General features: G+C 66.9%; 1 protein-coding gene across 1 annotated transcript in view; it reads left to right on the forward strand.

Moving 5' to 3' along the window:
• Positions 1-10,353: 10,353 nt before the first annotated feature.
• Positions 10,354-25,365, forward strand: part of Ncor2 (nuclear receptor corepressor 2) — a 92,709-nt gene continuing 77,697 nt past the window's right edge. Inside the window, exon 1 of the mRNA XM_013023047.1 lies at positions 10,354-10,394. The gene's annotated coding sequence lies outside the window, so the exon portion shown is untranslated. The remainder of the gene's footprint in view (positions 10,395-25,365) is intronic.

Genomic DNA, 25,365 nt, shown 5'->3' on the forward strand with positions numbered 1-25,365 from the left:
GGGCAGGGAGGGGAGGGCCCAGGCCGCCCTCACTTCGTGGGTGGCTTTCTTCCTTTTTTATAAAAAATCCAGGAGACGGAGGAGGGGCAGGGGAGGGGAGGGGAGGGGAAGGGAAGGGAGGGGGAAGCAGGCGGCCCTGGCCTGCGCCTCGTGGCGCCCCCGCCGCTGACCCGGCGGTGGTGACTTGGCCGCGAGGCTGCGGCCTCCCCAGCTCCGGGCTTCGGCCTGGCCGGGGGTCAGGGCCTCCGGAGGCCTGGGCCGGGCGCACCCTCCCCTTGCCCCCCCCATACTCTGTCCCCCAGAGCCCCGCAGGCGGCTCGCACCGCCTGCCCCTGCTCACTGCCGGAGGAGCCCCGTCCCCCACCGGTTCCCGGTTTGCACCCCTGAAGCAAGTCACCCCCTGCCTGGCCAGCCCAGCCACCCTTGTCCAGGCCCCGGGGTGCAGGACGCACTGACAGTACCCGGTGGGGTGCAGCTCAGAGGCCCGCAGCCCCAGACGGCCCCATATGGGTTGGGGAAGGCAGGCCTTCCAGGTGGAGGTCCCAGGCCGCCTGTACACCCTCCCCGGTGCGGGGCCCGGCCCTGGACACCCCACCGGCTCCCACACGGAGGCCCAGGGTGGTCACGCCACTCCCCCACGGCTGCCCATTGCAAATGGAAGGACTTAAACGCCTGGCCCCCTTCAGGTCAGGGCACCGGGCGGCGGCCGTGAGTGTGGTGGCTGGCACTGCCCCTGGCGGAGAGCCACCTGCGGCCTTGCGGGCGGCCGAGGGACCACAGCCCGCACTCCCCGGCTCCCCGCGGGGCCTGCCCTGCCCGCGCTCCCCGGCTCTGCGCCCGGCCAGTCCGCGCGTCTCTTTGAAGGCTCCTTTCTATCTTAAGCATCTGCACGCACTCGCCGCTGGCCCTGGCATGGAGGCCGTGTTTACTTTGCAATGACAGCGTGGTTTGAATTTGGTGTTTCGCGTGGTGTCTCGGGGGCCGGACGCTATGCTGGGGACGCGGAAGTCTTCTGCCCTTGGCCCGACCCCAGCCCGCAGCCCAGGCTTCCCATGCCCCCTTCCACAGGGTGCCACAGGTCAGAGGTGAGGCCCCAAGGTGGGGGGCGCGGTGCTTGCGCCTCCCTGAGGAACCGGTGCCCAGAGGGGCAGGGTTTGCAGATGGTGCCCAGTGGTCTGCGCCTTCCTGGCCCGGCTGGCAGAGTGAGGCCACAGCTGGAGGGTGCGGGGCCGCCGAGTCTAATGCGGGGCCGGCTGCGCGGGGAGCCGGTGTCTGGCACACTCTGGCTAGGTTTTCTTTTGGCTTCTTACATGTTGCCCGAGACTCTTCCTCACAGGACCACGGAGCTGCCTGGATCCCTTTCAGATGGCGTTTGTGAACGTGCGGCCCATCTTGTTCTCTTCTTTGCTTTGGCTTCTAGGAAGCCTGCAGCCAGATGCGTGCTGTGCCTTCCGCAGGCTGGACTTTTACCTCCTTCACTTGATTTCCCGTTAGTCTATGGCGCGGCCCTTGCTCATCGCCGTCGGGTCTTGTCCTGCGAATTCTTGAGCAGAACTGAGCTCGGGTGGGGGCAGGGCAGGGGGCCCCACGCTTCGCATGCTGTCCCTGGGTGCTGGGCCGCGGCTCCGGGGCGTTCTGAGGGGTGTGGGTTCTGAGGAGCCGCCGCAGGCAGGGTCGGTCTGTGCGTGGGTGTGGGTGTGTGTGTCCCGGCCGCGCTCCCTGGGGTCAGCCTGGCCCAGGCCCACAGTCCCTGGGGTCAGCCTGGCCCGGGCCGCGCTCCCTGGGGTCAGCCTGGCCCGGGCTGGTGTCCTGGGGCGAGGCTGGGCCCTGCCTGTCCCCAGCGGCTTCCTGCTTGTGTCCCCTGCGGGCAGCTAGCACAGCCAGTCCCGGGATGGTGACGTGACTCCTGACCATGTCCCTGCCGTCAGGCCTGGCGGCGTCCCGCACGTCCCTCCTCCACCCCGTGGCAGCGTGCCCGGAGGGTCGTCACTGTGGTCGGGGCGGTCGGCCGGGCTCTGCCAGCCTTCATGCTGTATTCCGCAGCGCTGTCGGCTGGACTGGGCGTCCGTGGCCGCGGCTGCCTGCCCGGTGTGCGTGGCTGACAGGTGAGCTTGCTGGGGGGCCGCCCCTGAGGTCTGGGGACCACGGCCACAGGCCTGGTGTGGTGGCTCTTGGTGCCCCGCAGGCCCTTGGCGGGAGCGGCCGTGCCCAGGCAGGCCTGGGCAGGAGGGCCCCACCCACACGCACACCCTTCCAAGGCCCTTGCTTGGAAACGGGGCCTTTGCGTGTGTCATTAGTTTCAAAGAAGCCAAGGACTAAAGTAGGGTGTCCTCCTGGGGGTGGGGGGGGGACGGAGACCTGGGCACGTGGATGTAGCAAGCACAGGGAGGCCCGTGTGCCCGTGCAGAGGTGAGCCCCGCTGCCCCTGGGACAGAGGGGTGGGGGGGATTGTGGACAGGCCCTGAGCGGGAGCCTGAGCCACCCCTGCCACCCCAGCACTGGGAGGGTCACAGCTCCCGCTAACCGGGGTCTTACATAGCGAGACCCATCTCAAAAGCTAAAGCCCCAACCAAACCTAGCCAGGCGGGACGCAGCCCCACCCCAGCTCAGGCGGCCCGAAAGCCTGCACCAGGCTTCCTCCCCTCCCCTTCTCTCCCCTCCCCTCCCCTCCCCTCTCCTCCCCTCTCCTCCCCTCCTCTCTGCCAGCCGCTTTGACTGCCAGCTACTTCTGCCAGATGTGGCGGCGTCCACCCCAGGGCCTTTGTACCTGCTCTGCCTGGACTGTTCCAGACTCCTTGGGATCAGTCCCATGGCTCCTTGCTCCCACATTGCCTTCTCGGGGGTTCTGGCCTAACCTGCCCCTCCCCCCCAGGTCTCTCCCTCCTGTTCTTTGGCCTGCTGTCTCCTGGCCTTGGCCGTAGGTCTGCTGGTGGCTGTCACCACGGCTGGGGTGGACTTTGTTCCCTGCCGTGTCCCGGGCCAGGATGCTGGCGCTCAGCTGCTCCTCATGGGCCCTGTGTTCTGACTCCTTTGTCCTCGAGGCCCCGGGTGACAGGGCCGCCCCTCCTGTCCCCCTTGGTGGCTGGGGTCGGTCACCCGAGGGTCCGCGCTGTGGAGGAGCGGGTGGTGGCTGGACGGGCCGGGTGGCTCCATGCTGGCCATGCTTCCTGGGTCCGTGTGTGTGGCCCTGGCGCCTGGGGGTCATCAGCTGAGCGGAGGTGCTGGCCTGCCCCGGGGACATCCGACCCCACTCGCTCCGGCCATCGGTCTGTGTGTGAGGCGGGTGCTCAGGGCTAGTGCAGTGACTGCGATGTCAAGCCTCTCCGGCGGGTCGCTGGGGTCTTTCTGGAGTAGTTTCCGCTCTCCCCCTCTCTCCCTCCTCCTCCCTCCTCCCCCCTCCCCCTTCCCCCAACTGGGACCTGGACACTGCCCTATAGCTTTTATGCTCAAGGCTAGATCACGATGTCAGCCTTCTGACAGGCGTGAGCTGCTAGGGTCTGGCTCAGCCGTGTTGTTTTGGAGCCTGTGGTCGGCTGGTTAGGCGGGCAAGGCGTCCAGTGATGAGTTATTGCCGCGGGCTTCTGGTTTGGACCAACCCTGGGGAGGCAGAGGCCAGAGACCTGGGGACTGTGGCCCTGGCCCGGAGGGAGGGAGCCAAGGGCCGGGCCTCCCCCGGCAGGGACCGGACTGGCCGTCCTGGGCCGTCCCTCCCGCTGGGCTGTCTGGTCTCACTGCGGCCGTGGCGCCTCTCCCCGCGTCGGCTGTGGCTGCGGCCGCGGGCCCCAGGGGCGCGGGCTGCCCCTCGCGGCTGTGGGTGAGCCCTGCAGACCTGGTGCTTGTAGCTTGCGAAGGTAGCCGTGGAGGGTCTCGTGGTGACGCGTGTCATCTGTGTCGTGGTACGGGTGATGCTTCTGGAAGTTCAGGCGAAGGGCTGGGAAGGTGCTCAGTGGCAGAGCGCCTGCCTAGCGGGCGTGAAGCCCTGGGTTCCAGTCCTCCGCACCACAGACACAGCAAAAGCGGGAAGTGGTGCTGTGGCTCATGTGGTAGAGCGCTCGCCTTGAGCAAAAGCAGCTCAAGGACAGCGCCCCCGCCCTGAGTCAAGCCCCAGGATTGGGGGGAAAAAGAAATTGGGGTGAACACTGGCTGTGTCCTTGCTACCCTGGTCTGGGTAGCCTTGCCTCTGCCCCGGGGTCCCGGCCTCCCCCTCCTGGGCCTCATCCCGGGGTCCCGGCCTCCCCCTCCTGGGCCTCTGCCTTGGGGTCCCAGCCTCCCCCTCCTGGGCCTCTGCCCTGGGGTCCCGGCCTCCCCCTCCTGGGCCTCTGCCCCAGGGTCTCTTCCCCCCCCACCTGGGCCTCTGCCCCGGGGTCTCTTCCCCCCCTCCTGGGCCTCATCCCGGGGTCCCGGCCTTCCTCTCCTGGGCCTCTGCCCCGGGGTTTCGTCCCCTCCTCCTGGGCCTCTGCCCCGGGGTCCCATCCTCCCCCTCCTGGGCCTCTGCCCTGGGGTCCCATCCTCCCCCTCCTGGGCCTCTGCCCTGGGGTCCCGGCCTCCCCCTCCTGGGCCTCTGCCCCGGGGTCTCGGCCTCCCCCTCCTGGGCCTCATCCCGGGGTCCCATCCTCCCCCTCCTGGGCCTCGTCCCTGGAGGCCGTCCCTCGCTCCCCTGCTCTCTGAAGGTTCTGTGGGTTTGCTGCTTTCTTATTTCTCTAGTCTTTTGGGTGCTTTCGCCCTTCCCGTGTTCTCCATGGCTGCTTGCCATGTTTTGCCTTCACACTGGGGGAGGTTCAGGGCGTGCCCTGCCTCAGTTTCCCCATGTTGTCTGTAGGCTGTGGTTGGCTGGGGGGGGTCGCCTGCCATTTCCTTCCTGGGCCTCAGTTTCCCTGCCTGCTCTGGGGGGCGGGGCAGTGCCTCAGCCCCCTCCTCCCCAGCCCTCAGAGACCCCTGCGGGTTAGGGGAGCTCTGGCTCTTGACTTGAGCTCTTGCGGGTGAGCCAGCGAGCGAGCCTCTCAGCTAAAAGTCAGAGGCCGAGCCACCTAGCCCGGTCCGGATTCTGGAGTTTTCTCCCCCCACCCCAGGAGGCCTCGGCCTCCCCAGTTTGGGTCTGTTTCTTGGCGAGGCGTGGGGGCCTCTGCACGTGTACCTGGTGGTCCTGCCGTGCTGGCCTTTCCGTCCGCACTGCGCATGGGGTGGACCGGCCCGGAGGCCCAGGCTCGCAGCTTGCCCAGTGGCCACAGCGGCCACGGTCCTCACGGTGTGCCTGGCGTGGGCTTGGGAGCCCCCTGCCCTGTCCTCGCTGGCCCCGCCGCAGAGGGGCTGGATGCTGCCCGAGTGCCGGGCTGAGTAGGTGGAGATGGCGCCACACAGAGGCTCTGCAGCTGCAGAGACCCCCTCAGCTCCGCTACCTGCCACGGTCAGAACCCATTTGGGTTCCCCCAGTACCGTGCTTCTCACTTTGTGCTTTGTTATATCTTATCGGTTTATCAGGTGCCACTCCTGGGGCTTCTGCCCAGGGCCCGGGCGCTGCCTATAGCTGTTCTTGCGTCAAGCTGGCTCTCTCCCGCCTGAAGCAGCTCCATGTCTGGCTTTTGGTGGTTAATTGGATAGGAGTCTCTGGATCCCTGTGGCTCCGTCTGGGGTATGGCTGTCCAGGCGGGGCGGTGTCTGTGTGGCTGTGGCTGTGAGCGGGCCTGGAGTCTGGTCGCCTTGGGCGGCTGGGCTGGGCCGCTGACGGCCACTGGCTGGCGCGGGGTGGGGAGAGGGCTTGGGTCCTCCTGGCGGGGTGTGGGATGGGGGCCGGCGCGTGGCCCTGGCTGCTGAGCTGTGGCTGCAGGATGGGCCCCTGGGCCTCTGGTGACAAATCTCTTTCACCATCTCCTGACCCAGACAATTAATTGCTTCTGTCGATCGATGGATCCATGGTGGCCCGGCTAGCTGCTGCCCTGGCCCAGCCAGCAGAGCCCGGGGCTGAGGCTGGTGGGGGTATTGCTGGGGGGGGGGTTTCCTGCCTCTTGGGAGATGGGGGATGGGAGGGCAGGGAAGGGGAGGGGGAGAGAAGGAGGGGAAGTTGGGGGCCTGGGTGAGACCCGGGTGACCGGGAATGAAGGGCTTAGCACTGTGCTGGACAGACAGGTGGACAGGCAGATGGCGTCTCCGGGCTGCCTGGGCCTCTGCAGGCTCTGGGCCTGGCCGGCGCTTGGCTGTGAGCCAGGCCGCTGCGACTAGCGCACCTTCCGCCCGCCAGCGGTCGATACCGCTCCTCCTGGCCTCTAACTGCCCTGGTGGGGCTGCTGCCGGCTCACAGATGGCCAGTGGCGCAGGTGGAGATGGCGCTCAGGAGGGTCTGGGACACGGTGTGCGAGCAGAGGACAGGCCCGGGGCAGCAGGCCTTAGCCCAGTCTCCCCGCCGTGGCTGGCTGTGTGGGGTGCTTCGGCCTCCTGGGGGCTCATCTGTGTTGGTGCGGTGGGTGTGGTGGAGACCAGGGCCAGGCCGTGAGCGTCCGCAGGCTGCTCTAACAGTCCCGGTGCCCGTCCTGATTATGGTTTGTTTGTTTGTTTTTTGGGCCTGTCCTTGAACTCTGGGTCTGGGCGCTGTCCCTCAGCTCTTCAGCTCAAGGCTAGCGCTCTACCACTTGAGCCACAGCGCCACTTCTAGCTTTTTCTGCTATGTGGTGCCGAGGAATGCATGCAAGGCAAGCACTCTACCACTGAGCCACCTTCCCAGCGCTACTTCGGGCTTTTTTGAGTAGTTTATTAGGTCCCATGAAGTTTCCTGCTTAAGCTGGCTTTGAACCACAACTCTCAGGTCTCAGCCTCCTGAGTGGCTAGGATTACAGGTGTGAGCCACCAGCGCCCAGCTTGTTGGGTTTTTAAGACAGATCTTGCTTTGTAGTCCAGGCTGACCTCAGCCTCACGTCTTCCTGCCTCTGCCTCCTGAATCGGAGTGTCAGCGGCTGCCAGGCGGCCCCTCCCGCGGCCCGGCCGGTGACATGTCCCCGTCACGGTGGCTCTCTCGCGGAGGCCCTGTGTGTCGGGACCTGGACCGGTGTCAGGTTGGGCTCTGAACTCGAGTGCGGTGCCGTCTGTGGTCTGCCTGGCATCCCCTTCCCATGACCATCCCAGAGCCCCTTCCTGTCCCCGGGGACTTGGGTGGGTGCTCCCGGCAGCTGGGTCAGATGACCTGTGAACGCCCCCCATGGGGAGAGGGGGCTGCAGGTGGACTTTTCTGGGGCCCTGGGGGGAGAGGGAGCTGTGTCAGCTGGCTGGGGACCCCTGGCTGTGCGTCTGCACTGAGGCCACGTGTCCTCGCTGGGCAGAAGGGCTGACCCCTGGGGGACGCAGTGTCCCTCTCTCCCCCTCCCAGGACGCCTTGGCGTCACCTGTGCCTAGTGAGGCCCTGCCTCTGCCTGGCGTGGCTCCTCGTCCTCCGCAGGCCATCTAGGGCTGTCCTTGCCCTCGGGTGCTCATTTACCCAGTCCCGGTGGTCTGTGTCCTCGGTCCCTGTCCTCATTCCTGCTGCTTGGCCACCAGCTTGTGTCCCCTCCCCCCTCCTTGTTCAAGTCCCTCCTCCGCCCGAGGCCCTGAGCGGCTCCTTGCTCTGGGCCTCCCCAGTGCAGGCCCCAGCTGCCCGGGCTCCCAGTCTGTCCCCTGCCTTTCCCCTGGGGCCCTGCTGAGTTCCTAGGTGGGGCTCGCGTGCCGGGGTGCGGAGTCGGGATGCCCCACACTGGCTCCTCCAGCATCTGCAGGATTCGGGCCGGTCAGCAGGCCTCGGCGGCGGGGGAGGGGGTGTGTGTGTGACCGGCAGAGGGCGGCTGGACCCCAGCTGCTCCTGGGGTGAGTGCACTCCCCAAGACGGGGCTCTGTCTGTCCATTACGGACAGGCGGCAGGTGGCCGGCCGCCCAGGCCTCGGGAGCCCGGCCCGCCTCCCTGTCAGCCTTCCTGCAGGGCCGGTCTCGCAGGACCCAGGGGCACATGGATGGGAAAACACACAACGCCGAGAGGAAAGGGGAGAGGAGGGCAGGGCAGGGAAGAAGCCACCAGACCCTCCCCGTGCGCCCCTGCCGCCCCACCCCTTCGAGCCTGGGCTGGGCGGGCAGAGGCCAGCTCTGCCCCTCAGCCTGGCCGCTGGGCCGGGGCGGGATGGCCAGAGCTTCCAGAGGGTCGTGGTGGCCGGGCTCAGCGGCACCCCCTCCAGTAGCTCTGCGGCGGCCTGCCCCACGCAAGGGCGGAGCAGAGGCCAGACTGGAGCCTGGGCGCCTGGCCCCAGGGTCCTCACGGACATGGCTGCCCCAGCCCCTGACACCGTGCACACGCGAAGGACTTCTCTCTCTTTTTAGTTCCTTTTTCCTTTTCTTGTTTTCACGCCAGTCCTGGGGCTCTAACTCAGCACCTGGGCACTGACCCTGAGCCTCTGCTCAAAGCGAGTGCTCTACCCCCTGAGCCACAGCGCCACTTCCGGTTCTTTTGGTGGTTAACTGGAGATAAAGCATCTCATGGACTTCTGTTCATGCTGGCTTTGAACTCAGAACCTCAGCTCTCAGTCTCTAGGTAGCAAGGACTACAGGTGTGAGATGCTGGTCCAGTTCCTTGACAGGCACTTGAGGTGTGTGAGGGCCCGGGTCTCTAGGATGACTTGGAGGAATCCTCTTGGTTTCGAGGTTAGGATGAGGGGAGGAGAGCCTGCCTCCACCCCACCCCCCCCCCCCCGTCTCCATTGTCCTGAGTCACTGGCCAGGCGGGGAGTGGCAGGCGGGGTGGTAGAGGGAACCTGTCTTGGTGGGGAGGGGCCAGCACCCAGCATCTGCAGGGTCACGCCCTTGGCATTGTTGACTCCCACCTTTCCCAGATCCTGTGCGCAGGGCTGGGGTGCAGAGCCTGGGGTTCCTCGGGGCGCGCCCCGTGTGCTCACCCTGTGCTCTGAGCAGCGCGGGTCGGCCGTGGGGATCCTCGAGCGTGGAGGCCGTGGGTAAAGGCAGTCTCGGTGTGGCTGGGATTTCCTGTCCGCCATCCCGCACAGTGCGCTGCTCGTGGGAGCCAGTGGTGGCGGAGCTTTCTGGGAAGGTTGTGTGTGGTGCTTCTGCGCCAGCCCCGCCCTGGGCCCTGTCCCCACCCGTCTTATAGGTACCGCGCTCTAACCGATTGCGCCACTGGAGCTGCAGCCCACCCGTAACATCTGACTGCGGCACACCACCGGCCGCCGGGGCCTCTGTGGCCTCTGGTTGTCACTGCGTTTTGTCCTCACTGCGGACCTGAGTGCATTGCATTGACCAGGTGTGCGTGACAGGTCGGGTTTCGGGCTCTTGTGGTCCTCTGTCCGGTGGGTGTGGTTGTCACTGTCACCTGTGGCTGCGTAGGTGACCTGGAGGTTCTTTGGTTTTATTTGGATGCACGGCATTTGAACTCGGGTTTTCGTGCTTGCTAGATAGGTGCTCTTCCTGCAGAACACGCCCCCAGCCCTGTTTTTTTTTCTTTTTTGGTCAGTCTTGGGCTTGAACTCTGGGCCTGGGCACTGTCCCTGCGCTCTTCAGCTCAAGGTGAGTGCGCTACCGCTTGAGCCACAACGCCACTTCCAGTTTTCTAGTAGTTTATTGGAGATAAAAGTCTCACGGACTTTCCTACCCGGGCTGGCTTTGACCTGCGATCCTAAGATCTCAGCCTCCTGAGTAGCTAGGATGACAGGCGTGAGCCACCGGCGCCCGGCCGGCCCTGGTTTTTGTGCCCCTTTCTGAGCTAGGGTCACGCACAGCCCACCTGTGTTCACTTCCCAGTAGCTAGGAAAGCAGGTGGGCACCGCGGCATGCAGGGCTTAGGGGTGTCTGAAGGCTGGGCTGTCTGTGACCGGTGGCCAAGCCCCTGAGGACTGCAGGCGTGAGCCCCGGTGCCCAGCTGGGTGTGCGGAACGTGCATGAGGCAGGGGTGTCCAGAGCGTGCCGGCCAGGGGTCGTCTGGGGAGGATCGTAGAGGCCTGGTGGTGTGGGTTTCGGAGTCTGGCTCCGGGGTGATGGCGGGACCCCCCCGGCCTGTGGGCTGGGCGGGCGGGGTGATGGCGGGACCCCCCAGCCTGTGGGCTGGGCGGGCGGGGTGATGGCGGGTCCCCCCGGCCTGTGGGCTGGGCGGGCGGGGTGATGGCGGGACCCCCCCCCCGGCCTGTGGGCTGGGCGGCCGGGGTGATGGCGGGACCCCCCCCCCGGCCTGTGGGCTGGGCGGCCGGGGTGATGGCGGGACCCCCCCCCGGCCTGTGGGCTGGGCGGCCGGGGTGATGGCGGGACCCCCCCCCGGCCTGTGGGCTGGGCGGGCGGGCCGCACCCTGTGCACCTGCGCCGCGTTTAGTAACACAGCCCTGTGCTCTCCTGCAGGTCTCCCCACGGCTCTGAGGACACCGCCTTGCTGGCGGCAGCCTCCGGTAGGTGCATGTCTGTCCCCGGCCTGGTCCTGGGACCGTCCTGGAGGGGGTCGGGAGGGGGTCTGGGGCTGGCGTAGCCCCGTGGCAGCGGTCCCGGGCTGCCACAGCACAGGTTTCACCCTCGCTTTGTTGCGTGTTTTTTTCTGAAGCACCGACTGCGTGCTGGGCTGGGCTGGGCGCTGGAGAGGACACCGCGGGCGTGGACGGCCTCCTGTCCTCACGGGCAGAGGCCCGGGGTGCTGGAGGGCACGGGGTGGGCCTCCTGGGGAAGATGGCGCTGGAGCCAAGCCCTGAGGAGGGGCCGGGTGAGGGAGGGGGTGCGGGCAGAGGGCACCGCCCGTGCAGAGACCCTGAGGTGGCGTGTGGGGCTCCTGTCCACAGATCTCACTGTCCGGCCGCATCTCTTTGTCCTGAGCTTTCGGGGACCTCCGTGGCACGGCTGGGGGGGGGTCGGGCCTCCAGGCCTCTGTTTTCATGTCGCAGCCACGGTCGTGGTGGCTGCTCTGGGGGTGGGGGGGCTGCGTGGGGGGCTGGGCATCTGCCCAGCCCACGGCCTGCACCTTGGGCACATCTCTCCCCCGGCCCCCTCGTCCCCCTCCCACCCACCGTGCCCCCATTCAGCGTTTCTGCCCACCACGCCAGACGATGAAGGGCGCCTGGCCTCCTCCCCCGCTGTTCTGCAGGCCCAGAGGAGACAGACGGGGGCCCCCGCTCCCTCCTGGGAGGCCCCTGGGGTGGGACCCGAGGCCCAAGACAAGGCCCGCGGGGGCCAGGAGGGGCACGGGCACAGCTGCTGCCCCGTCCTCCCAGAACAGCTCTGGGCCTCGGTGGGGCCGCGGGTGCAGCAGCGGGGGCCTGGGCAGGGCTGGGGCTCCCTGTCCCCCCGGCGGTGGACGGGCGTGGGGCGGGGGTCTCGTTGCCTGCTCGGGACACGCTCCCTGTCTCCCCCTCCGTGGGGCACCTCAGATGCAGCAAGTGGTGCTGGGCTGGCGGTGCGGCCCGGCTCTGCGCAGGCCCAGGCCCTCTCCCCCGCGCGGCACCCTGGCCGTGCGGGGACACGGAGCCCCAGCCCCGCTGCGCCCCCCTCCCTCTGCTGGGTGCGGCCCTGGCAGCCCCAGCGCCTGGGCTTCTCCCCATCCTCCCAGGAGGCGTCGGGCAGCAGGCAGCAGCGAGGTGACCGGCCGCAGCCTGCGGCCCAGAGACAGCGCCCAGCCGGTCTTCCCGGCCGTGGAGCGGCTGCCAATGGCACACGTGCCCGTCCTCGTCCACCTAGTGGTGGTACGAAGCGTATTCTGTCCGGCCTGGACCCTGGACCGCGCAGTGGGCTGGGACTCCCCTCCCCCGGGAGGCCAGGGCTGGAGTGGCTGTCTGTCTGTGGGCAAACCTGGGGCCCGGCCCGCCTGCCCCACCCGCTCTGGAGTTGGGGATCCTGAGCTAGTGGGGTGCGCACCCAGCCCTGGAGAGCAATGTCAGGCCAAGGCTCCCCAAGAGTCCCTGGCTCAGCTGGGTTGAACCTTCCTGAACTTTGGGGGGCACAAGGTGGGGCGGGGCTCCTCCTGAGCCGGAGGGGTGTCAGCTGAGATGGCTTTTCAGGGAGGGAGGCTCACAAGTTAAATAAGCAATCCGTAAATGAGTAATGGACTGAGGGGCGCCGCCTTACGTCCACGTGGCCGCTGGGGATGGGTGCCCGCTGGGTAATTGCGCTTGTTTTTTTTTTTTTGTCAGTCGTGGGGCTTGAACTCTGGGCCTGGGCGCTGTCCCTCAGCTCTTCAGCTCAAGGCGAGTGCTCTGCCACTTGAGCTACAGCGCCACTTCTGGTTTTCTGGTGGTGTATTGAAGATAAGGGTTTCACGATCCTCAGATCTCAGCCTCCTGAGAAGCTAGGATTACAGGTGTGAGCTATTGGCGCCTGGCTCGCACTTGCTTTTAATCACATCCAACCTGTCTCCTCCGTCCGACACAGCCTCTCCCCCTTCCCAGCTGTGGGGGGGGCAGCGAGCGGAGCCCAGGGGGGAGGGCTGCCACAGGACGCTGCCTGCAGCCGTGTTCCTGGTTGATGTGCACCTTCTCATCACCCCTCCACAAGGGGAAACTGAGGCAAGGAGTTCTGGGGTCCTGCCTGTGGTTCCACGGCTGGTGAGATTTGGTCACAGGACTGTGGTTACAGGACGTTGTCCTAGGGAATGTCACGAGCGTGGTCCCCATGCTGGCCCCGGAGGTGGACGCAGGGTGACCGGAGGTGGCCTCAGGTACCCGGCTCCCATCTTCACAGAAGCTGTCCTGGCTCGTGATAAGGAAGGTGCCGATTGCGTCCCCTCTCCGCCCTGCCCCGCCCCACGTGTCCATCTGGTCTGGTCGGGCCGGTGCAGGTAGTGAGGCTGCGCAGTGCGGGAGGCCAAGCCGCGGGGTCTGCGGGCAGCACACAGCCATGCGGCCCTGACGGCCCGAGCCACGGTGTCTGCGGGCAGCACACAGCCACATGACCTTGAGGGCCTGCTGCCCTCATCTGCGGGCGCCTCCTGGGGTGCCTTGCTCTCGCTGTAGCGGGCAGGTGACAGCACCCCTGGGAAGGGCTGTTGGACTGGAGGGAGGGGCTGCTGGGGGAACTGGGGTGAAGGTCCGGCCTGGAGGAGGAGGTGGTGGCGGCAAAGGGCCTACGCCTGGCCTGTCACCCGCACCCCAGAGGGCCCCCAGGCCCCCAGCGCTGTGTCCGGCTTTGTGGGAGGGAGGCTGAGACTGCTTGCGGGGCGCACAGCTGGCACTCTGCAGGGGCTTGCGTGGCACCACCCACAGCCGTCCGTGGTGTGCTAGTCAGGGCTGCCGCCGGCCGGCTCTGCCTGCAGCTGCCGGTGGGGCTCCCTGGGCCTCCGGTGTGCCCGGCCTCCTGTGGACAGGGAGACCTCTCCGCCGGCCTCCGGCGGGTCGCAGTGGCAACGTGCCAGCCCCGCCTGCTCACGGGTGGCGGTGGGCAGTGCGAAGACCCCAAGCGCAAAGCCAGAAGCCCACTGCTGGGGGAAGTAAGTGGAGGGGGCGCTCAGGCCACTCTGGTGTGGGGAGGACTTTCGTGACTTTAGATGAGGGAATTGCAAAGAGCCTCTGAGGAGGCATCTGAGCTGGGTCAGGAAGAATTGAAGGCATAGTTAGGGACCCAGCGGGTGCAAAGGCCCTGGGGCCATCATGGTTCAGGAGCATAGCTGGAGCAGAGCCCAGCCTGATGTGCTTCCAGGGTGGGCACCCTGGGGCCCTGACTCTTGGTGACTTAGGTCAGAAACCCAGGGTGAAGACTTACCCTTTTCTTACATCCTTGTCTTAGCGGCTCATTTACATTTACCGTCAACAGCATGCGCTGGATATTTACTCAGAACAACAGAGCAGTCCAGGAGAGCTTGGAGCCCGCGCACGGTGCCATCCCTGGAAGGGTGCTGAGGGCAGGGCCTGTGTGCCGGGGCTGGGATGTGTCCCTGAGGCCCGAGGCTGAGTGGATTAGGAGTCAGAGACACTGCGGCCTGGTCTGGCCACAGACAAACGGTAGAAAGTCAGGGCAGGACAAGTTCAGGCGCAGCTGCTCCAGGAGCACCCACACCAGAGCACGCCCTGGAGCTGACTGACAGCGGCTTCCTTCTGTGGGACTGGTGCTCGCGCAGGCCCGCCACGGGGCTGGGGGCAGCACTGGAACCCTGGACTCGCGCCGTCACTGGTCTGACCACTGACTGCGGCAGCCTTCGTCACTCCCGGCAGCAGGGGGTGGCCCACGTGGGGCAGGGACGGCGTCCGGAGCGCGTGGGAGGCGGTGCGGACAGGAGAGAGGGCACCGTGGTGCCAAGCGGCGTGCTGGCTATTTTCCTTTTCTTTCCAAGAAAAGCTGGAAATAAGAATTTTGTAGGCCTGGCGCTGGTTGCTCCCGCCTGTCATCCTGGCTACTCAGGAGGCTGAGCTCTGAGGATCTCGGTTCAAAGCCAGCCCGGGCAGCAAAGCTCGTAAGACTTGAATCTCCAAGTAATTAACAGAAGAGGCTAAAGTGGAGCTGCAGCTCGAGTGGTGGAGCGCTACCCTTGAGCGCAGAAGCTCAGGGACGGCGTCCAGGCCCTGAGCTCTAACCCCAGGACCGGCCGTCCTGGGAAGGGGTATCTGGCACCCGGAGACTCCATTTCTGAAGGTCAGGGCGGTGGCTCAGTTGCTGGCACACGGCTGCCATGGCTGGGGGAGGGGGGTGCTGGTCAGTGCTCCAGGTTCAAACCCTGACTCGGATGCTGCCTCCCATGTGGCGCTTGGCTGTGGCTCTCCGTTGCTTCACGCCTCAGTTTCTCGGTCTGTTACCCAGGGGTACCCACCTCCGGGCCGTTGCTCGGGCCGGCTGGGCGCCCCAGGACCCTCCGCGCTGCCATCCCTACCCCGCACCTCGCGGGGTCATCACGCCGCGGCCCCATGCTGTGGGAACTGAAGTGGGTCCAGAGTGAGCAGTTGGCTGTGCCAGTTGCCGGGCACAGCCGCTGCTCCCAGGGCCTCGGAGAGGATGCAGGCCGCGCCCCAGTGGGTCCCCGGTGGGGTGCCCTGTCCTGGGCTTCCCGCCGCTGTGGGGAGGCCCGGGGAGGGGGCAGCTTTTGCACTGTGGGGGTGCGACACTGGGCTGGCCATACGTGATGGGGTGTCGGGGGAGAGGAGGCCAGGCCTGACCCCGGTGACAGTTCTCAGAAGAGATGGTGGCGGAAAGCTACTACTGGGGCTGACGCGCAGGGAGCCCCTCCTTCCTGGGGTACTGTTGTGGGGGGCTGGGGAACAAGAGCAGGGAGCTGGTGGGGTTCTTGGTAACTGACCGCTGCAGCCTGTCCTGTGGTGTGAGCGCACTGAGGCTGACTCCTTTGGTGCTTCGCTTTGCCAGTGCATACAGTAGGAGCTAAATGTGTGCATGTTTCCTGTAAAGCAGCTCTGGGCCGCGTTCCGGGAGGCGGGTGCATTAGCACCATCCTGTGCTGTGTGGCGGGGAGGCCCCCACGAACCCAGAGAGAACACATCGTGGCCTTCGCCACCTACCTGCAGCCACCAGCACACTTCCTGACACCCCCAAAAGCCCTGTGTCCCCTGGGGTTCCCCAGTCCCTCCCGGCCACGCCGGCTTCAACTCTTCTAGATGGGGGTAGGAGTTCCTGAGGCAGGGTCTCGCGCCGAGCCCAGGCTGGCCTTGAACTTGCCTCCCTCGGGCTGGCTGGAATTGCGGCGTGCCTGCTGAGTTTTGTGTCCTGAGGTTTGTACGCGTGGCAGTCCCTGTTGGTGTCCTGTCTACACGCGTGCCAGCGTAGCCCGAGCCGCCTTCCGTTGCCCTTCCAGGCAGGAGGGAAGGGCAGGGTGCTTTTTTTCTCTCCTGGAAGCCGGTGCCCAGCCTTCTGCGTCTTTCTGATTGCTGTCAAGTTGTGCCCTGAAACATCGCCGTGACCCATGCCGCCATCGGCAGTGCTGCTGGGCCTGCCGGTCCTTACAAGAGGCTTCGGCCAAGCGCTGGCCCCAGGGTGGCCATCGTGAGGCTGAAGCCAGGGTCCCCCTCGCAGAGCTGCTGTGACTTCTGACCCCCAGCTTGCTTTGGGTCCCTGACGGTCCACGGTGTGATGGAAGGCCACAGCCGCTCCCCATCACTGGGCCACCGTCCGGTCCCCACCCGCCGCCGGGGAGACCGGGCGACAGTGTGGGTGTGGGTGTGGGGGGCACGGCCATGTGTCTCGGATGCCTGGGCCACGTGCTGCTTCAGCAGTTTTCAGGAAGGTCATATATAGAACAGTCTAGAACAGAAGGGGTGAGTGTCCTGCCCCGTTGCTGGCTGTCCTTCCTGGCAGCTCCTTGCAGTGTCCTGTGGTGACCACGTGGAGGCCGGAGTTCTGACGGCGCTGCATGGATCTTTGGGCTCGAAATGTGGCTTGCAGTTGCCCAGGTCTTGTGTTAGTTTGTTTTTGTGCCAAAAGTAGGGTTTGAACTCAGGGCCTGGGCGCTGTCCCTGAGCTTTTTCACTCGAGGCTGGTGCTTTACCACCTGAGCCACAGCTCCACTTCTGGCTTTCTGGTGGCTAGTGGGAATCTCACGGACTCCTCTCTGGGCTGGCTTTGAACCACAATCTTCGGATCCCAGCCTCCTGCGAGCGAGGGCTACGAGGTGAGCTGCGGGTGCCCGGCTTGCCCTGGTCTTGCCTCGGTTTCCCCACCTCTGAAAGCAGGGTCCCGGTGGGAAACGCCCGCTGTTGGCCGAGGCAGAGGTCTGGGGAAGGCCTCACGCTGCACCCCCACTAGGCCCAGCACCCCAATCCGGTCTAGCCTGACCTCCACCAGGGCCCAGGAGCCCTCTGGAGATGACATTTGGACCCAGATCCCTGGGCCCGGCTCCTGGGTACTGGGCTGGGAGAGCAAACTGGAGGCCATTCTAGAAACTCCTTGGCCTGCTGGGAAGCTATCTGGTCGGCTTCCCGGAGCCCCTCCAGGGATGGCCCCATCCTGCCCAGACGCTCGGGGGCCCCCGGAGCCCAGGCCGGCCTCCGCGCCGCCTGCTGGCCGTGCCCCAGCCTGCTTCCTTGAACGGCCCAGCAGCCCTGTCGTCCCCCAGGGATCGCGGGAGACCCTGGGGCGGCGCGCGCGCGTGCGGTGAGCTGGTTTCCTGTCCCTGAGATTGCCAGGACGGGACTGCTGTCCCCGGCCATCTGGCCTGCAGGCCCGGCTGCGGCCGGGAGGAAACCGTTACGGGAGGGCCGGGCTGGCCCGGCTCCGCCTGCCAGCAGCAAGGCGAGGTTCTCTTCTCTCTCCTTTCTCTGGAGCTATAAAAAGGCCTGGGCTGGAGGCTGGCAGGCCGCCCGCGTTGCCATGGTGACGGGGATTATTACTTGCTGCCAAGCCGGGAGAGGGGTGGCCCCTCCGTGCGCCTGGCAGGGGCTGGCGGGGTGGACTTATGTAATTCTCCGTGTTTATACGCCCAGCGCACAGGCAGGCCCAGCGTCGCGGTGGCAGCCCGTGGTGGGTCGCTCTGGCTGCAGGGGGTCCCTGGTGAGCCTTGGCCCGCTCCTGTTGGGGGGGGGCAACGTTAGGCCGGAAGCCCGGAGGGGCCGCCTGGGCCCGGCGCCCTCCGCAGGGCCTCCCCAGCCAGGGTGGGAACTCAAGTCTCGCGGGAAGGGGAGCGGCTTCGCGCCCCCGGAAGGATGGGCCTGCCACCCGTGGCAGGGTGTCCTGGGGACCCTGGCGGGCCGTGCTGACCTGGGCGGGCCCGCCACCTCCTGCCCTGCGTGGGAGAGTTCTGCAAGTTGGATTCAAAGCTGCCGCTCATGTGCCCGGTAAGAGAACTTGCTAGCCAGGCGTGGGCGGGGAGATGCCGCTGCGTCCTCGCTCGGCGTGTGCGTGTGTGCCCGTGCGTGTGTGTGTGCGTGCGTGTGTGTGTGTGCGTGTGCGTGCGTGCGTGTGTGTGTGCGTGTGTGTGCGTGCGTGTGTGCACGCGCGTGTGTGCACGTGCGTGTGTGTGCGTGTGTGTGTCTCGCAGTGTTTTCCAGCCGGGGCAGGGGGGGGTGGACATGGAGGGGGGAGGTGCTGCACATGTCCCCTGGCTGGGTGGGGTGGGTGAGGGGAGTCGTTTGCAGGACACGGTGGGGGCCTCTGCTGGGGGCCACCTGGCAGAGGTGAGACGCCGGGAGTGGACGGGTGGACCAGCCGCTGGCCCCGCTCATGCTGCTTAGCTGAAGTTGCTCAAGTCCGGAACGGTGTTGGGGCCCCCACAGGCCCCGTGTACCCCCGAGGCCACTGGGGCTCGTGGGTGGTTTCGGAGGCCGTGGGGCCTGGGGCCCGGGACACGGCCTGGGCGGCCAGGTGCAGGCCGTGCTGGGCCTGGCCTGGCTTCCCACCGAGGTGGCGCTTGGCTCGGCGCCCCGTCTGGTTTGAAATCAGGGCCACCGGCCCAGGCTTGCCCAGGGCCTTGGCAGCGGCGGGCGGATAAACACTGGAAAGTTGGAAGGGCTTCTGAGCGCACAGGCCTCAGCTGCAAGCCGGCCAAGGGAGGGACTTGGGTTTCTCGGCAGCTGCGGGCGCCCCAGCCGGGCTGCTGCGGTGAGACCCCGCTCGGGTCCCTGCCCAGGTGTGCTGCCTCTGTTTCCCTGTCTGCAGCTTCAGGGTCGGCTCTCACCCCACCCAGCCCCGTGACCCTCGCCCGGCTGCTTACGTGGGGGTGGGCACCACACCGGCTCTTCGTCGTGCTGTCCAGGGGGCCTGTTGGGTGTGCCCACGGGGGCCCGCGTGGCCGCGACGGCCCTCCAGCGAAAGCGTAGACCAGGTTCGTGTCCCAGTCAGTGCCCAGCAGGGAATGCTCAGGCAGGTCCTGGGCCTGCCTGGAGCCTGGGCAGGAGGGGGCAGCCTGCGGGGGCCCCCGGGCAGAGTGGGCTCCTCAGTGTACCCCACACAGGGTCAGGTGCGGGCTCTCCCTTGGCCTCCAGCCCGCTCTGAGTCTTGTAGGGTGCTCTCATACCTAGGGGACCCCATCCTCCCTAGGCTCCCTAAGCACTTTTGCTCTGCGTTAACAGTGACCCTCCCCTTTCTCCTCCCCTCCCCCCCCCCGTGCCAGGCCTGGGCCTGACAGCCCAGCAGTGCCCACTGTGGCCCGGAGCCCGCGTCCTTGCAGGGGGTGGCAGTGATCCTGGGCTTGTAAATGACACCGGGTGCTGGGCCAGTGGCTGGCATGGGACTTCCGGCCGGCGGGAATGGCAGGAGCTGGCCTCTGAGCAGGCCACGCAGGCCAGCTGTCCGCTGTCTGGCCGTCCTCAGGGCTCTCCGGGGACCTCTGGATGACAGGGAAGTCCCGTGGTCTGGTTCCCGGCTGCACCCAAGGCCTGGTGTCTGCTCGGGAGGGCTGCCCTGCTGCCCCAGGGTCCCGTGGTTTGCTTCCTCTCACTTGATTGGGTGCAGCAGCCCTGGACAGGCTGGCTGGGGTGCTTGCCCAGCCCCCCATGGGCAGGGTGCTTGGAATCAGGACTAGCCCTCGCACCCGGCTCACATTTGCACGCCGTGAGCACGTGTCCACATGCCTCACAGGTGTGGGGGTGGGGCCGCCCCCTGCTGAGCTAGGTGTTGAGCGCTGGTGAGGGGCGTGGGAACGTCTTAGCTTCCTTTTAGAGCTGCGGAGGGGGCCTGGGCTCCTGGGGCCCCGCTGCCCTGGCTCCAGCGCCCGTCCCGCTCAGTGCCTGGGCACATGGGGCTGAGAGCGAGCCGGGTTGAGTGTTTGGATGTGCCACAGAGGGCAGCCGCAGTTTGCTCACTGTGATCCAGGTGGGTCTCTGTGGAGCCCTTCTGTCCTGGAAGGTGGGATCTCTGGATCCCTCTCCACGTTTGGAGGTGGGGTCTCCGTGGATCCCGCTCTGTGTTTGGTGGCGGGATTTCCGTGGATTCTGCCCTGGGTTTGACAGTTGGATTCTCCATAGATCCCTCTCTGTTTGATGGTGGGAATCTCTGGATCCTTGTTTTGTCACAGAGGTAGGATCTCTGTGGATCTTGTCCTGTATCTGGTGGTGGGACCGCTGGATCCTTGCTCGGTGTTTGATGGTGGGATCTCCGTGGATCCCTGCTCTATTTGATGGTGGGATCTCCGTGGATCCCTGCTCTGTTTGGTGGTGGGATCTCCGTGGATCCCTGCTCTGTTTGGTGGTGGGATCTCTGCTGTTTTTGGATCTCCATAGGGTCCCACTCGGGTGGTGGCATCTCTGTGGATCTGCTCTGTTTGGTGGTGGGATCCCTGTGGAGCTCGTGGGATCTCTGTGGATTGACCTTTGCTTTGTTTGGTGGTGGGGTCTCCGTGGATCCTGCTCTGTCCTCTGTGGGGGATTTGTCCACACCGGTGTCAGGTGTGGAATGGGAGGTGCTGCTCTTCCCACCAGGGCACAGGCTGAGCCGCCGTAGCCGCTGTGTGTAGGGCTGGAGCTGGGCTGGCTCTCCAGCGTGGTGGGTGGTGGGCCTGGAAGTGCTCGCTCCACTTGTGCCTGGACTGGGTGCTGTGTGGGGTTCACTCTGTGGGAGGCCGGTGGCCTCCCCCTCTGGTCCCCTCCCCCCAGGCCCCACTCTTGTCTCTCCCCAGATCTGCAGACCCCGGGACACCTGGTGGGTTGTATTCCCAAGGTCCCAAGGTCTTAGTGATGCGCGTGGTCACGCTCGCGATGGCCAGGCCCTTCGCTGTTTCCCCTTCCCGCTGTCTTGCTGCGCTGGCCTGGCAGGGCCAGCCGTGGCTGGGTCACCCCTTGGTTCTCCACCCAAGGTCCTCCCGAGGCCCCGGAGGCCGGCCCCATGGGGCTTGCACAGCAGGCGGACTTCTCTGCCTGCAGACCCTCGGCGGGACCCACGCGGGACCCTTGTGCTCCTGCAGGGCCTGGACCCCATGCTGACCCCTCGGGAAGAGCTCTTAGTTGTCTGGGCCGATGGAGGCTGCGTCTGGGGACACAGGTGTTCGGGGTATGAGGGGGAACAGGTGTTGGGGGAAGGGGTATCGGCACGAGTGTCGGGGGCACAGGTTACAGCTTGGTCGTGTGTCCTGGCCACTCTGACAGCACGGAGGATGGCCACAGAGGTTGAGCTGTCCAGTCTCCTGAGCCTCTTGGCTATGGCTCTGAGACTCCAGCCACGGTCATGCCCCAGGACCTTGTCACGTGCTGTCCTCTCTCAGGTCCCTCACTCCTTTGGGCCGTGTTCAAGTGGCAGTTCGTTGGGTATGAGTGTCCTTGGGTACGGGGGCTTCCGCTGATGGTGCCCCTGGGGTGCGGTGCGGTGTGGTGCAGCCGCTGGCTCTCACCCTGGAATCTGGGCCACCGCAGAGGCGCCGGCCTGGGGGCCCCTGGGGAGCTGGGATGTCTTGGTTTGCAGGGGTGCAGCACTCCCAGAGGCCGGGGAGCTGGGGTCAGGAGGGTAGGCAGGGGTCTGACCACCCCGCAGCTTCAGGAAGTGGGTGGTGTGGACAGGGGACACGGGTCTGTGAGGGACGGTCCTGACACCCCAGCGGCCCTTCCTTGCCGGGTCCGGCGGCTCTGCCTTGGGTCCCGCTCAGCTTGGGCAGGGCTGCCTATCCCAGGCTGTGCCCGCGGTGCCGTGGGTCTGAGGCCCTCAGCGCCCCCTCCCCCCCCATGCCAGGCTTTCTGGAAGATGGTGGATTTTTCCTGCAGCTTGGAAGCTGGGTCCGCCCCTTCCTCTGGGGGGGCATTTACGTGACAATGCCCCCTTTGTCCCTGGGCCTGCAGCCCAGGCTCGGTTCCCAGCCTGTGACATCATAACGGGGCCTTTCTCTGGTCAAGGCTGGTGGGCAGCGGCGTGGGTGGGGCCGGGCTGGCAGTAACTGCGCAGGCGCAGCCCCACCAGGGCCACACGGCACCTTCCGGGCAGTCCAGCCTCCGGGGGCCCCCAAGGTGGGGTTGGGTCTGCACCCACTTGCTCCCCTCTCTTCCGGAGCACTCCGGTGCCCCGGCCCTGTGTGCCTCCCATGGCCACGTGCAACCTTGCAGCCTGAGCCTGGTTGGTGAGGCACCAGCGCCGGCCTCGGCGGGTGGTGTGGGTATGACACGGGGCGTCCCGGAGCTTGAGGAAGCCGACCTGGCCGAGTGGGCCAGCCGCCTGCCGCGCACGTCGGTGAGGCTGGGGAGTCGGTGGGAGAGCTCCGGAGGCGGTGACTGCATGCGCTGGCCACGGAGCCCCCGTCCTGCACGTCGGGCCGCCATGTGTCTGCAGCTTCACTGCCGAAGCTGCCCTGGAGCCCAGAGGGCCGGAGGCCAGCCTTCACCCGGGTCCCAGCCCCGCTCCACTGCCCGCACACAGCCCGCAGGGTGCTGTCTGGGCTCCTCAGCCCTTTGTGTGGGGTGCCATGGGGGCTGGCTTCCAACCCCAAGCCCTCCCCGCCCCCAGCGACGCCCCAGAGCCCTGCTGCCCGGGGCAGGTGAGGAAACTGAGGCCCAGAGAGGTCGGGCTGCCCAGCGGAGGCTGGGAAGCCCCTCCGGGGCCTGGACCACCCTCAGGCTTCCACTTGGGCTCCTTCTAGGCTCCTGGGAGGAACGGGCGGAGGGCGGAGACCCTGCTGTGAACTGCCGCCACCCGTGACAGGTCTGGCTCTGCCCACGGCCTCCCTCCTGCTCTGCCCACAGCCTCCCTCCTCCTCCTGCTCTGCCCACGGCCTCCCTCCTCCTCCGGCTCTGCCCACGGCCTCCCTCCTTCTCCGGCTCTGCCCACGGCCTCCCTCCTCCTGCTCTGCCCACGGCCTCCCTCCTCCTCCTGCTCTGCCCACGGCCTCCCTCCTCCTCCGGCTCTGCCCACGGCCTCCCTCCTTCTCCGGCTCTGCCCACGGCCTCCCTCCTCCTGCTCTGCCCACGGCCTCCCTCCTCCTCCTGCTCTGCCCACGGCCTCCCTCCTCCTCCTGCTCTGCCCACGGCCTCCCTCCTCCTCCTGCTCTGCCCACGGCCTCCCTCCTCCTGCTCTGCCCACGGCCTCCCTCCCTCCTCCTGCTCTGCCCACTGCCTCCCTCCTCCTGGACCCAGTGTGCCTGAGGGCCTTAGAGGTTGGAGGTTTGTCCCGGGCCACAGTCTGGAGGAGCTGGGTGCCGCCAGGGCTACACGGGGTGTCTGCAAAGCTGCATCCCAGCACCCCCATGGCAGCCTCCTGCCCCTGGGGCCCCGCGTGGGGATCCCACTTGGTGTTGTGAAGAGGATGGCGTGTCCCAGCGTGGGGCCCCGAGTGTCCCAGGGCCGCTGTCTGAGGACAGCCTCCCCCCTCCTCCGCGGAAGCTTCAGGCACAGCTGGGTCCAGGCAAGGGTTCAGAGCTAAGTGCAGGGGGTCCTGACCTCTGGCAGGGGTGGGGGGGCTTGGCAGCCCTCCCCCAGCAGGACGGAGGGCTGGGCCAGCCGCTGCTGTGGGGACCCTAGAGGCATTCGGTCGCCATCTGCAGCCAGGCTCATCCGGAGCAGCCAGTGTAGGGGAGGTGGTGGCCTGGCGCGGCCTGGTGCGGCCTGGGCCTTGCTGGGCCGTGGGGCGGCCCCCCTACCCGCTGGCGAGCTGGTCTTCGGCCCAGGACTTCGGTTGTTGCTCACACGTGGCCCGTGTCCCCTGGGGGCCAGCCCCATGGCTTCCTTGGGAAGCGGGGTCGGGGGGCAGCTTCCTGCCGCAGTGCCACGGGACCTGTGCGCCAGATGTCCGCAGCCCCGGCGGGCATTGCCCGATGCCGCCACAGCGGGTCTGGGCACGGCGGGCAGAATGCAGCTGCGGGGGCTCTGAGCCTGTCTGGACGTGGGGTTCGGGGACCCCACCGGGGGCAACAGGGGGCTGGGTTCAGGCCCTGCATGGGGGCGCTGGTCGGTGAAGAGCTCAGCACCTCCGGGGTCTCAGCGGGGCTCTGGGGGGTAGCATGCATGGGGTGCCCCAGCCCAGGGGAATTCTGGCGGCCCGTGGCCGGGCTCAGCCTGTCCTTTGGTCAAGCAAGCCTCGTCGATGGCCTGCTGTTTACCAGGCTCCACGCTTGGGCTGCCCCGCCTCTGTCCTTGCGGCCGCCCTGCCCTCCGCCCTGCTGGCCGCCTCCTCACGTCTGTGTGCGCGTCTGTGGCCTCTGCCCACAGCTGCCGTCTCTCCTCTTGGAGGTCTGCGTGGCCTCCTCCGCACCCTCTCCCCACAGTGCCCTCTTTCTCCTTTGCTGTTCCCTCCCCTTCACTTGTATCAAACCTCTTCCCTCTACCCAAGCCTCACCTGGCCACCTCTGACCGGGCACGGCCTGCTCTACACATTTGCACCGTGTGTGTGTGTGGGTGTCTGGCCCCTTTTTCAGAGTGATGCTTTTTTATGGCTGAGTAGTACTCCACCAGCAGACAGCTGTGTGGACGCCCTGTTCTGCGCATGCACGTGTGCACGAGCTGGGTGGGGTCTTCCTTCCACGTGATGCTGGGAGTGGCGTCCCAGGGCCAACACCAGGGCCATGCTGTAGATTCTGAGGCTCCACACAGAAGCCTGAGGATCAAGTGGTGGGAGAGGGTCTGCTGAACTGGTGACAGGACACGAGGCCGCGGCGGCCGCACTGGCTGGGATGCTGTTCTGGCAGCCGACGGGGGTCCCCGGATGGCACAGCTCCTTCCTGTTGGCGCCGCTGCAGGCCAGTGGCTGCAGGCCCCCCCTGGACACCCCTGAAAGCCGAGGGGGCCAGGCTCGCGCTGCCGTGCCAGCGGCCGTGGGGCTGTCTGAGGCAGTCGCGCTAGTGTGGCCACTCCACTCCGCAGAGGTCCCAAGGAGGGAGGCGGCCGCCAGCACCAGGCCAGGCGGCCCAGGGGTGGCGGGCTCACGGCATGCCTTTCTGGAGGGGCATCAGGCGGGGCTCTGGTTTCCTCCCACCGGGGCCTGCTGGCCCAGCTGTGGCAGACGGGGCGGGGGGGGGGGCTCGCTCCCTACGCCTGCCTTCCAGCCAACAGCTATGCTTGTTGCTGAGCTTCTGCCGCTTGGCTGCCGAGAGCTGGGGGGAGACCCCCGGCAGGCCTCGCCAGTCCCGGTCTTCAGCCAGAGTCTCGAGACAGCCTTCCTGGCTCAGACTGGGGGTCATGTGCCCGCCTCACAGCCAATCACTGGCTTCAGGAAGGTGATTGGCTGGGCCCAGATCATGTGACCACCCAGGATCCTGGGCAGAGAGGCATGAGCACGCCCGCAGAGGGTGAGGATGGGGAGCAGGACACGGACAGGCTTGTGGCTCCTGTGAGCCCTGGGGCTGTCACCACAGCCTGCAGGCCGGGCACCTCGGTGGGGACAGCACCGGCCCCAGGCAGGCGTGGCGGGGGGGCGACCCGGCAGCCGGTTGGCTTGGCTTTCCAGGTCTGGAGTCTTCTTCCAGGCTGACGATGTTCTTTCTCTGGGAGCCGGGCCGGGGCTGGGCTTGGCCCTGGGTCATCAGCTGTGGTCCCAGCGCGGCCGGCACTGGAGGCTCTGCGGGGAGCCGCGGGGCCTGTGGGGTCTTTGTCCTCTGAGGTT

This window comes from Dipodomys ordii, unplaced genomic scaffold (genome assembly GCF_000151885.1).
Source record: "Dipodomys ordii isolate 6190 unplaced genomic scaffold, Dord_2.0 Scaffold66, whole genome shotgun sequence".
In the NCBI taxonomy this organism is placed as follows: Eukaryota; Metazoa; Chordata; class Mammalia; order Rodentia; family Heteromyidae; genus Dipodomys; species Dipodomys ordii.